General features: G+C 38.6%; 1 protein-coding gene across 1 annotated transcript in view; it reads right to left on the bottom strand.

The window, feature by feature from the left end:
- Positions 1 to 13,472, bottom strand: part of thsd7ab (thrombospondin, type I, domain containing 7Ab) — a 671,822-nt gene that overhangs the window by 413,719 nt on the left and 244,631 nt on the right. The gene's annotated exons all lie outside the window — the stretch shown is intronic.

Genomic DNA, 13,472 nt, shown 5'->3' with positions numbered 1-13,472 from the left:
GCTACAAATGAGGCATAATGATGCAATATGTACATATAGCTAGCCTAAATAGCCTGTTAGCATTGATTAGCTTGCAGTCATGCAGTGACCAAATATGTCTGATTAGCACTCCACACAAGTCAATTAACATCAACAAAACTCACCTTTCATGCACAACGTTAAAAGTTTGGTGGACAAAATGAGACAGAAAAAGAAGAAGAAGGCGCTAACCCCTGGACTTGCAGATATTAAAAAAGTTCACAAATCGAATAAACAACTATATGATTTGGCTGAGTGGCTGGACAGGACAGATTTAAAATAAATAAATAAATAAGAATAATAATTTTAAAAAATATATATTTTTATTAATCAGTACAACAAAATACCATCCATCCATCTTTAACCGCTTATCCGGAATTGGGTCGCGGGGACAACAGCTCCAGCAGAGACCCCCAGACTTCCCTCTCCAGAGCAACATTAGCAACTTCCTCCCGGGGGATCAACAATACCAGACCAAGCCAATAATATCATGATAACTAGGGATGTCCGATAATGGCTTTTTGCCGATATCCGATATTCCGATATTGTCCAACTCTTTAATTACCAATACCGACATCAACAGATACCGATATCAACCGATATATACAGTCGTGGAATTAACATATTATTATGCCTAATTTGGACAACCAGGTATGGTGAAGATAAGGTACTTTAAAAAATAAATAAATAAATAAAATAAGATAAATAAATTAAAAACATTTTCTTGAATAAAAAAGAAAGAAAAACAATATACAAACAGTTACATTGAAACTAGTAATTAATGGAAATTAGTAAAATTAACTGTTAAAGGTTAGTACTATTAGTGGACCAGCAGCACACACAATCATGTGTGCTTACGGACTGTATCCCTTGCGGACTGTATTGATATATATTGATATATAATGTAGGAACCAGAATATTAATAAGTGTAAATGGGGGAGGGAGGTTTTTTGGGTTGGTGCACTAATTGTAAGTGTATCTTGTGTTATTTATGGTAATTTAATAAATAAATAAAAATTAAAAATTAAAAAAACGATACCGATAATAAAAAAAACGATACCGATAATTTCCGATATTACATTTTAACGCATTTATCGGCCGACATCTCTAATGGGATCTCTAGGGATGTCTGATAATGTCTTTTTGCCGATATCCGATATTCCGATATTGTCCAACTCTTTAATTACCAATACCGACATCAACCGATACGAACCGATATATACAGTCGTGGAATTAACATATTATTATGCCTAATTTGGACAACCAGGTATGGTGAAGATAAGGTACTTTAAAAAAATAAATAAATAAAAAATAAGATAAATTAATTAAAAACATTTTCTTGAATAAAAAAGAAAGTAAAACAATATAAAAACAGTTACATTGAAACTAGTAATTAATGAAAATGAGTAAAATTAACTGTTAAAGGTTAGTACTATTAGTGGACCAGCAGCACGCACAATCATGTGTGCTTACGGACTGTATCCCTTGCAGACTGTATTGATATATATTGATATATAATGTAGGAACCAGAATATTAATAACTGTAAATGGGGGAGGGAGGTTTTTTGGGTTGGTGCACTAATTGTAAGTGTATCTTGTGTTATTTATGGTGATTTAATAAATAAAAAAAATTAAAAAAACGATACCGATAATAAAAAAACGATACCGATAATTTCCGATATTACATTTTAACGCATTTATCGGCCGACATCTCTAATGATAACACAATTCCAATTGCAACATTTCGGAATAGCAATCAACAGAGCAATTGAGAGGACACACAAACATGACAGAAAACAATCCAAAAGTAGTCAAACAAAAAAATTAATAACAACAACAGTATCCATATTAATAACAATTCCTACAAAGCAGTGATTAGAAATCCCTCATTTACATTATCATCACAGCCCATCCATCCATCCATCCTCTACCGCTTGTCCCTTTTGGGGTCGCCACAGCCATTTATAAAAAATAAAATAAAAACATTTAAAAAATTAACAATTAAGGATCGTTAGTTAAAAATCATGATTCATTCGAAAATCGACATTTTTTTGACACCCCTAAAAATAAAACCCCTTTGCAAACAGGTGCCAAAGCAACAGGTGGCGCTATAAACCCAAATCAATAACTAATCAGAAACCTGAAGAAAGGCACATTAACAACACAATGACAACAACAAAAGTGTGGTCTGATCGTAAAAAGTACTAACTCTGAAATACTGCGTCATATACAGTAGTCAGTGTTTGGACAGCCAGCAACAAGAGCTAATATTATTCTGTCTCTTTATAACAACCCCAAAGCATTAAAGGGGTCATATTATTTTTTTCAACATTTTTAAATATTTCCTTGTGGTCTACATAACATGTGATGGTGGTTTGTTGGTCAAAATGTTGCACAAATGATGTCTTACAGGTCATCTTCAAGCCGCTTTCTGACAGTCTTTTGTGGGCGGTCATATTTACATGCCTCCACATTTCAATGCTTCCATATAGAGTCTACGGATAGATATAAGTTAGAACTATACGCTACTTTGTAGTAGAAATGGCAAGTGTGGAGGATGCATGTGCATGTACGAGCCAATCTGCTCCACAACAAGAGGATAGAGAAAAAGAAAGAAATGATTGACTAGGTCAGTGATTCTCAAACCGTGGAACGCCAAAGTCTGTAAATATGTACTGTATATGGAGTATCATTGATGATGTTTGTACATTGTGTGTAATAATAAAGTGTGCACATACAAAACACACAACCAGTGAAGTTGTCATGCTGTGTAAATAAAAACAAAATACAATGATTTGCTAATCCTTTTCAACCTATGTTCAATTGTACAGACTGTAAAGACAAGATACTTAACGTTCAAACTGGAAAACTTAGTTATTTTTTGCAAATATTAGCTCATTTGGGACATTGATGCCTGCAAAATGTTTCAAAAAAGTTGGCACAAGTGGCAAAAAAACTGAGAAAGTTGAGGAATGCTCAGCAAACACTTATTTGGAACATCACACAGGTGAACAGGCTAATTGGGAACAGGTGGGTGCCATGATTGGGTATAAAAGCAGCTTCCGTGAAACGTTCAGTCATTCACAAACAAGGATGGGGCGAGGGTCACTACTTTGTGAACAAATGCGTGAGCAAATTGTCGAACAGTTTAAGAACAACATTTCACAACGAGCTATTGCAAGGAATTTAGGGATTTCGCCATCTACGGTCCGTGATATCATCAAAAGGTTCAAAGAATCTAGAGAAATCACTGCACGTAAGCGGCTAACCTTCAATCCTTCAGGCGGTACTGCCTCAAAAAGCGACGCCAGTTTATAAAGGATATCACTACATGGGCTCAAGAACACTTCAGAAAACCACTGTCAGTAATTACAGTTGGTCGCTACATCTGTAAGTGCAAGTTAAAACTCTACTATGCAAAGCGAAAGCCGTTTATCAACAACACCCAGAAACGCCGCCGGCTTCGCTGGTCCCGAGCTCATCTAAGATGGACTGATGCAAAATGGAAAAGTGTTCTGTGGTCTGACGAGTCCACATTTCAAATTGTTTTTGGAAACTGTGGATGTTATGTCCTCCGGAACAAAGAAGTAAAGAACCATCCGAATTGTAATAGGCGTAAAGTTCAAAAGCCAGCATCTGTGATGGTATGGGGGTGTATTAGTGCCCAAGGCATGGGTAACTGACACATCTGTGAAGGCGCCATTAATGCTGAAAGGTACATACAGGTTTTGGAGCAACATATGTTGCCATCCAAGCAACGTTATCATGGACGCCCCTGCTTATATCAGCAAGACAATGCCAAGCCATGTGTTACAACAGTGTGGCTTCATAGTAAAAGAGTGCGGGTACTAGACTGGCCTGCCTGTAGTCCAGACCTGTCTCCCATTGAAAATGTGCGGCGCATTATGAAGCCTAAAATACCACAACGGAGACCCCCGGACTGTTGAACAACTTAAGCTGTACATCAAGCAAGAATGGGAAAGAATTCCACCTGAAAAGCTTTAAAAATTTGGTCTCCTCAGTTCCCAAACGTTTACTGAGTGTTGTTAAACTTTTTTGCAATGTGTTGCTGCCATTAAATTCTAAGTTAATGAACGTTTCTCTATATTGTCTTTGCAGTGGCAGTGCAGTGGTACTCAGTGGCCTTGTGGTTAGAGTTTCCACCCTGAGATCGGTAGGTTGTGAGTTCAAACCCTGGTCGAGTCATACCAAAGACTATACAAATGGGACCCATTACCTCTACCGCTTGGCACTCCGCATCAAGGGTTGGAATTGGGGGTTAAATCACCAAAAATGATTCCCGGGCGTGGCCACCTCTGCTGCCTACTGCTCCCCTCACCTCCCAGGGGGTGAACCAGGGGATGGGTCAAATGCAGAGAACAAATTTCACCACACCTCGTGTGTGTGTGTGAGACAATCATTGGTAAATTAACTTTAACTATTCAATTGAATATAAGTTGAAAAGGATTTGCAAATCATTGTATTCTGTTTTTATTTACGATTTACACAACGTGCCAATTTCACTGGTTTTGGGTTTTGTACAATTACCATCATGGTAAATATGACTTTGCACTGTTAACAAATCACACTGGTGGTATGTAAAAGGATAAAAAGCCAAACCAATCAAAAATAAGCCACTTTCCCCATTAATAGTGAAGTGAAGTGAATTATATTTATATAGCGCTTTTTCTCTAGTGACTCAAAGCGCTTTACATAGTGAAACCCAATTTGTAAGTTACAATTAAAACCAGTGTGGGTGGCACTGGGAGCAGGTGGGTAAAGTGTCTAGCCCAAGGACACAACGGCAGTGACTAGGATGGCAGAAGCGTGGATCGAACCTGGAACCCTCAAGTTGCTGGCACGTCCACTCTACTAGACTGACCATACGTCCTCTTTTCCCCGGACATGTCCTCTTTTGCTGGGCTGTCCGGGCGGAGTTTCTTAAATGCCTCAAATGTCCGGCATTTTGAGTTAGGGTTGCGTGCATTTTCAATGTACGTGCAGGGTTAAGAAGGGGTTAAAAACAAAACAAATTGTGAAGGTGTGCGCATTTGTGAGGGAGGGGCAGAGACAGAGAGCGAGAGCGAGAGAGCGAGACAGTGGAGAGACAGACAGAACACAAGAGAGAAGACGAAACGTAAATGCAACTTCACGGATGATTTGCGGGAAAAGTATCCGTGTTTTGGTCCTGGCCGAGACACATGGGAAGCAGAATGCACTGTGTGCAAAGCAGGAACATACTGTATGTATCTGTGGCAAATAAAGGGGCCAACGATCTACAAGCCCATATTGACACTACAAAGCACAAAACAGCTGTGCAAGGCGAGAGCTCGTCTGCTGTTTTTTGTTTGAATTTAATTAATTTGTTTTGAGTCATTATTTATGTTTACATTATATACAAGAGGTTATTTTGAATATTTCTACCTCAGCACTTTTTTCCAAAACTGTGAATGTTACAGAATATAAGTGTGACTTATTTTCTTATACTGTCAAGCAGTGTTGGCGTTAACGCACTTTGTGTCTTTTTAACACATTAAAATCAGAAAAAACGCAGATTTTTTTTTTTTTTTTTACCATTTGCGGCCCACGGCTATTGTTTTAAAGGCCCACGGTCATACTGGCCAACCCTCCCGGATTTTCCGGGAGACTCCCGAAATTCAGCGCCTCTCCCGAAAACCTCCCGGGACAAAATTTCTCCTGAAATTCAGGCGGACCTGAGTGACGTGTCGACAGCTTGTTTTCACGTCCGCTTTCTCACAATATAAACAGTGTGCCTGCCCAATCACGTTATAACTGTAGAATGATGGAGGGCGAGTTCTTGGTTTCTTATGTGGGTTTATTGTTAGGCAGTTTCATTAACGTCCTCCCAGCGCGGTAACAACACACAACAACAGCAGTCACGTTTTCGTCTACTGTAAAGCAGTTCGTCTGCCGTAAACAGCAATGTTGTGACACTCTTAAACAGGACAATACTGCCATCTACTGTACATGCATATGTGACAATAACATCTACGGCTTTTAGAGAGTGCATTGCACAACTGCGCACACAACAAGGAGAAGAAGCAGAATGCATCATCAGAGAGGGTGTTCAGCATAGTTAGAAAAATAGTGACAGAGAATAGAACAAGGATGGACAATTCAACCCTTAACTCAACAATGAGTAGATGAGTGTTATGTGTGTGTATATGTGTAAATAAATGAACACTGAAATTCAAGTATTTCTCTTATATATATATATATATATATATAATAATATATATATATATATACAATAATATATATATATATATATAATAAAATAAATAAATATATATATATATATATATATATATATATATATATATATATATATATATATATAGCTAGAATTCACTGAAAGTCAAGTATATCTTACATATATATATATATATATATGAAATACTTGACTTGGTGAATTCTAGCTGTAAATATACTCCTCCCCTCTTAACCACGCCCCCTCACCACGCCCCCCCCCCCCACCTCCCGAAATCGGAGGTCTCAAGGTTGGCAAGTATGCCCACGGCACAGTCTAAAAATACTATTAAAATAAACAAAAACATAACAAAAGTGAAATAAAAAAGCTTAAAGGTGAAATGTAATTTAGAAAAAGTTGCAATGTTGACTAATAAAACAAAGCTGTTTTTTTTTTCTTTCAAACTGCCATTGCTCAAAACATAATATTGAATCAAAATCAATGTCATTATGAATTATTGACCTATCCAAGGTTCCGATTACGTCACATCAAATATTCCACTTTGAAAAATATTTTTTGTTGGAAGATTTTGCATATTTTGTGTGTTTGCCATAAAAATACATAGTTTTGTTTGACAAAAAAGGGCGGAAAACAAACAAAAAAAAAAAAAAAAAAAAAAAACTAAAACATTTTGAAATGAGGAATAGATCTGAAGTTGATGTAGACTCCAGGGATTTAAGTGTTAAATATAAAATGCATGTATGCCCTGGCACACCATTATCATCATTTCATGACCGAAGCAAAACCCTTTTTACACTTTTATACTGAAATAAATACACCTACAACTTATTAAATAAAAACATAGAAAAAAACTACCAGCAGCGGTAAAGTTTAGATCCATGAAGGAAAAAAAAGTGAATGAATGTTTATAACTGAATACATTTACATATGCATACACATTTGTTTTCTTTTGTATTATTTTTTTTTAATGAATTACCGTATTTTTTGGACTATAAATTGCAGTTTTTTTCCAGTGCGACTTATATGTTTTTTCCTTTTTTTATTATGCGTTTTTGGCAGGTGCGACTTATACTCCGGTGCGACTTATACTCCGAAAAATACGGTAAGTAACGTTCATGACAACCTTTTTCCAAAAAACATGTGAATGTGAGATATAACAGGACAATGCATACATGTATCATTTGTTTTCAAAACACTTCCAAAAAAGTGGGACCCCAAAAATTTATTGTGGGACCCCATTTTTATGACTTTTGAAAATTCCTAGCGCCAACACTGCTGTCAACAGAGGACAAAAAATGCTTTATTTAAATAAATATATTATTTATAAAGCAAGTTTGAGTATCGATGGCAAATTTTTACCTCGTCCCGGCCTTGGCTTGCACGCATATATGTGTCCTCTTTTGGGGATTTCAGAATATGGTCAGCCTAACTCAGGGGTCTGCAACCTGCCGCTCCAGAGCCGCATGTGGCTATTTAGTGCCGCCCGAGTGGCTCCATGGAACTTTTTCAAAAATGTATGAAAAAAGAAAAAGATGGGGGCATGAGGAAATATATTTTTGTTTTAATAGGGTTTCTATAGGAGGACAACATGACACAAACCTCCCTAATTGTTACAAATCCCATTGTTTTTATTAAACATGCTTCTCTGATGAGAGTATTTGGCGAGCGCCGTTTTGTCCTACTAATTTTGGTGATCCTTGAACTCACCGTAGTTTGTTTACAGGTATATATTTCTTCAACGATGCCAGAGAAAGACGTGTTTTATGCCACCCATTCTTTGTCTCATTTTGTCCACCAAATGTTTTATGCTGTGCGTGAATGCAGAAAGGTGAACTTCGTTGATGTTATTGACTTGCGTGGAGCGCTTATCAAGCATATTTGGTCATGACTGCGAGCTAATCGATGCTAACATGCTATTTAGGCTAGCTATATGTACGTATTGTATCATTATGCCTCACTTGTAGGTATATTTGAGCTCATTTAATTTCTTATGTCCTCTGTGTATTTAATTTATATCTACATTTCTCATGACACATTATCTGTATGTAATATTGGCTGCATTTCTGATAGTTGTTTGTGTGCCATGTTGTTCCAGACCACAGCAAACGTAACTCAGCTTGCATACATTGTTATAAATCCATTAGAAGAAGACAGCCCGCCATTTCCTTTAACTTGGACACACACATCTATACCTTTGGCCATTCTGAGCCAGTAATTTCCAGGAATTATAAATGATAAATATAAATGGGTTATACTTGTATAGCGCTTTTCTACCTTCAAGGTACTCAAAGCGCTTTGACAGTATTTCCACATTCACCCATTCACACACACATTCACACACTGATGGCGGGAGCTGCCATGCAAGGCGCTAACCAGCAGCCATCAGGAGCAAGGGTGAAGTGTCTTGCCCAAGGACACAACGGACGTGACAAGGATAATTATCTCTCCTTCTAAGAAGCCTGCATTTGATTAATGTTTTCCGATGTCAAAATTTCTGTCAGCGAAGATTTGTGTCAGCCTCCGACACATAGTCATTTTGATAGTAGGCTAATTTAGCTAATATAGACACTTACATCATGTGTTGCCTTCATTATATCACTTAATAAAGGCTTTTTATTTTTTGTGGCTCCAGACAGATTTTTTTTTTGTATTTTTGGTCCAATGTGGCTCTTTCAACGTTTTGGGTTGCCGACCCCTGGCCTAACTCTACCAACCAAGCTATACTGCCCCAATAGACAACGTTTTTTTTTTTAAGTCAATTGTGAGCTAAAGCTAATTAAGCTAACACAAAGTTGGAAAGGTCAGAAATGAGACAATGTGTTTAGAGGTGAAAGTTGTGTAAAATCAGCAGGTGATGTGGAACAATGGGCAGATATTTGTCGTTATCAATAACGCGTTAGCATCCGTCCTTGACTAGCGCCACATGTTAGCGAGCCTCATTAGCATCCGCGCAGCAGGGCGGTGCAGCGCGTGCGACTTCTTCAATTGGTTTGGCAACATCTTTTGAAGGTCTGAACAGCATTTAAATGGAATTAATAAGCCGCCCCCCTTCGTCCTCAGGCTCCGGAGAATCGTTAGAAAGGTTCCAACTACTGCTCGCCTTTCCTCTGGTGGCCGCATAGCTGACGAGCTATTAGCGCTAATTACGGCGGTGCTTCATTTAGAAAGCTCTCAAATAGACGACGCCGCCACACTCCACCTCCGGCAAAAGCCAAGTCTGAGCACAGACGCCCGCGTGCCAGCTTGTGCGAGCGTGCGGACGAAAACTCATCTCGGTGAGACACTTTCATTTCACGGTCAAAGAGACGCTTTGAGGGTGACGCCGCCTTTTGATGTCTCTTAAAGCGGCCATGGCGGCAAGCAGCGACGTGTCGCCGTTTGGTCTTTTTATTCACTGCTGTCGTCATAAAAATCTGTTAAATAATTAGATCGGTTCGGCCATTCAGACTCAACCACATGAAAACAATCGGACTAAATGACACAGCTTTAAATGGACACAAAAAAAAGATCTTTGTGCCATAAAAGAGTTCATTGTTGTTTTTTACAGGTCACATTTTGTACGTATATAGTAGTGCTCTGGTATTTTATGCTATTCAGGTGCAGTTAGCATGCTAATATTTGAGCTATTTCATGCAAATACATACCTGGCATGACATTAGGACACCATAGAACTGCATTGGCAGTATTGGTCTTTAGCGCTACCTTGCTAATTGCTACCATGCTTTGGTACTATCTTGCCTGGCGTTTCCATGTTATCAGCATTAGGGGTAACGATTCAAACAGATTTTCACCATGTATTATTTAGTACAGTGACGTGCGGTGAGGTTCATGGCTGGTGAGGCACTGACTTCATCACAGTCAGATTTACAAACATATGAACCCTAAAGAGTATCTTATTCACCATTTGATTGGCAGCAGTTAACGGGTTATGTTTAAAAGCTCATACCAGCATTATTCCCTGCTTGGCACTCAGCATCAAGGCTTGGAATTGGGGGTTAAATCACCAAAAATTATTCCTGGGCGCGGCGCCGCTGCTGGCCACTGCTCCCCTCACCTCCCAGGGGGTTGATCAAGGGGATGGGTCAAATGCAGAGGACAAATTTCATTACACCTAGTGTGTGTGTGACAATCATTGGTACTTTAACTTAACTTTAACTTTACACATACAAACTGTAGCACACAAAAAAGCACATTTAATAAAAAAAACGTGATTATGGTCTTACCTTTACTTATAAATGAAGTCCATGCGCTTGTGCTGGATTAATGCACCCCCTGACGGGAGTGTTATATCAACTAAAGCCCTCACTTAAACTTTCCACGTGCAAGATTGAATCTATTTAAAAAAGTGTAACCGAGGGTTTATAAATGTCGCCTATACTGTATGAAACTACAAAATAACAAACACGGAGGCTCCAGTTTACACGAGGACCACTTTATTTACCTTATTTCAAAAACCTCCGCTCCACTCCAACGTGTCATCACTTCCGCTCTTAGCGCCTTCAAAATAAGAGCTCAAGGCATATACTGTATAACAGCGCATAACAGGAACTTAACATCACAAAGAGGAAAGCCCATAAAAATAGGTTATAAAAGTAATTTAATAAGAAGCCAAAAAGTGCAAAAACAATAATGTTCGTGTTGGAGAAGTTGTGAATTAGGTACACCTGCAGTCTGCAAGTGTACCTAATGTTGTGACCCTGCAGTCATTCACAACTCCTCCAACACGAACACTATTGTTTTTGCACTTTTTGGCTTCTTATTAAATAACTTATTTAAATAGATTCAATCTTGCACGTGGAAAGTTTAAGTGTGGGCTTTAGTTGATATAACACTCCCGTCAGGGGTTGCATTCTACGGCGGGGGTGCAGGAGGCGGGATTACTGCGAGCCTCAGCCAGTGCGTCTTTTGCAGCCGTTTTATGATCGCTCAGCACAAGAAATACGTTACACACATACAGTTGTTGACAAAATACACTGTACATTATATACCTCAGCTAACTAAACTATGGAAATGTATAATATAGTTCATATAGCAATACGGTTTCACTGCACAGCAGGCCAGCAGTTAGCCGAGTCCGCAATTCATGTTGAGGCACAACGCAGTGACGTGCCTCAACTGGCTGCTGTTCACCGCACTGTCTCTTCTCAGTATTTGAACGGCAAATGTGAAAATTCAGCGATTTTAAATAAAAACAATTTAAAACTGGTGAAGTTAAATGGAACATAACTTTATAGTATAATCACTGGATACATATAACAATTTAATAAAAATGTTTTCTTTTTACGTTTTTTTTCTTTCCATGATGGCAGGTGAGGCCCAGCCTCTTCAGGCTTTTGACGGGATGTACGGTTAAAATAAAAAAGGGTCTTTATTCCTTCACACTTTTGATTGATTGATTGGAACTTTTATTAGTAGATTGCACAGTACAGTACAAATTCCGTGCAATTGACCACTAAATGGTAACACCCCAATAAGTTTTTCAACTTGTTTAAGTCAGGTCATGTGACCCATGGCTCTGTTTGATTGGTCCAACCTGGTTTTCAGTGTACATGGGTGAAGGTGTGTGTTGCGGAGCCCGATCTGGACGTAATCTGAACTGGACCTGGTTTTAAGAACCCTTTTGAACAATCTGATTTCATTGACAACCTGGTCTGGTGAAGATAAGGTCCTTTGTTTGTTTTGTTTAATTTTTTTTAAGTGGAATAAAATAAGATAAATACATTTAAAAAAATAAAATACATTTTTCTTTTTTTTTTTTTTTAAATACTTTTTCTTGGATAGATAAGAAAGTGAAACAATATAAAAACAATTACTTAAAAATAGTAATTAATGAAAATGTTAGTGGACCAGCAGCACACACAATCATGTGTGCTTTAAAGACTGTATCCCTTGCAGACTATATTATTCTATATTGTAGGAACCAGAAGTTTTCAATAACAGAAAGAGACAGCCCTTTTTGTGTAAATGAGTGTGGATGAGTGTGGATGGGGGAGGGAGGGTTTTCTTGGGTTGATGCACTAATGGTAAGTGTTAGAAAGGTTCCCAAACTCTGTGCTACCTTAAGAGACTATTATGAGCCGTCCACCTTAAGAGACTATTATGAGCCGTCCACCTTAAGAGCGCAAGGCATTGTGGGCGCGCCCATTCATTCTACCCACAACAGAGCACAGAGCGGTGAATGCACGTCATTTACATTTGCTGCTTGTATATATACAGTATATATAAAACGTGTAATATTGTACAGCACTGCGGTGCCGGTGCGTCACTGACGAATGTAAGTTCATTATATAGTTAAACATTCTAATGTACACGTTTAATTGCCTGTTTGACTTCTCTACATTTGTTTGTTTCCGACGCCAGTTGAAAGTAATCTATTACTTACGTCGAAGTTGTTTGGCGCGCAGCGTGCCTTGTTTACAGCGTCTAGACAATGTATTTCATGTACCAGTTCTTTATCTCTTTAAAAGAGAGCATTTGCGGACACTTATACCTTTGTACATGTAAACAAGCACCTTATCCTGCACGGCAGGTCACAAGCACTACGTTTATGTGCCTTCTGTAGCGTGCAGTGACACCTTGTGGTCTAGTTAAGACATTTAAGTTCAGTTAAATGTTGGGATGATGTTATTTGAGTGTTGGTTTGATGCTATCCTGTAGTGTGTATGGCAGGGCTTACTGTTATTTACTGGTGAAGCTAATGTGTACTAAATGCCAATTATTACCGATATATGCTATATTGTGTATCCATGATATATTATTGCATTAAGGTCATATGTACTATTACTACGTAGGCTATGGTATTCTATACTAATTGGTTATGATGTTCTAAACTGTTTACTGCAGAACCACCAATACTTGCCAGTGTTGTACCATTCAGCCAATCCAATGTAACCTGCCATACCTGTCAACCTGCCTACTAAACAAGTAAACTGCCCTATGCCAAACGAACTGTCCTGTCCATTGTGTCCTGACCGACACCCCGGGGGCGAATGAGACTACCTTTATAGAACCATACAGTCCTTTATAACTCTCCACAACATTGTGGTCCTTCGAGCCGGATAGCTTCATTTACCCCTGGACAGTATGGACTTCGAAGGATTAGGAGCACGGCCTAGGCGTCAGACACGCCCACCAATCCGCTTTGATGATTACCAGCTCAGCAACATCAGGCAAAGACACAGGCATGGGCAGGAAGAAGAATGGTTATCCCATGAGAAGGAAA

The sequence above is a fragment of the Nerophis lumbriciformis genome, linkage group LG04 (genome assembly GCF_033978685.3).
Source record: "Nerophis lumbriciformis linkage group LG04, RoL_Nlum_v2.1, whole genome shotgun sequence".
NCBI lineage: Eukaryota > Metazoa > Chordata > Actinopteri > Syngnathiformes > Syngnathidae > Nerophis > Nerophis lumbriciformis.
Note: the sequence above shows the minus strand (reverse complement) of the source record. Positions and strands in the feature narration are given on the sequence as shown.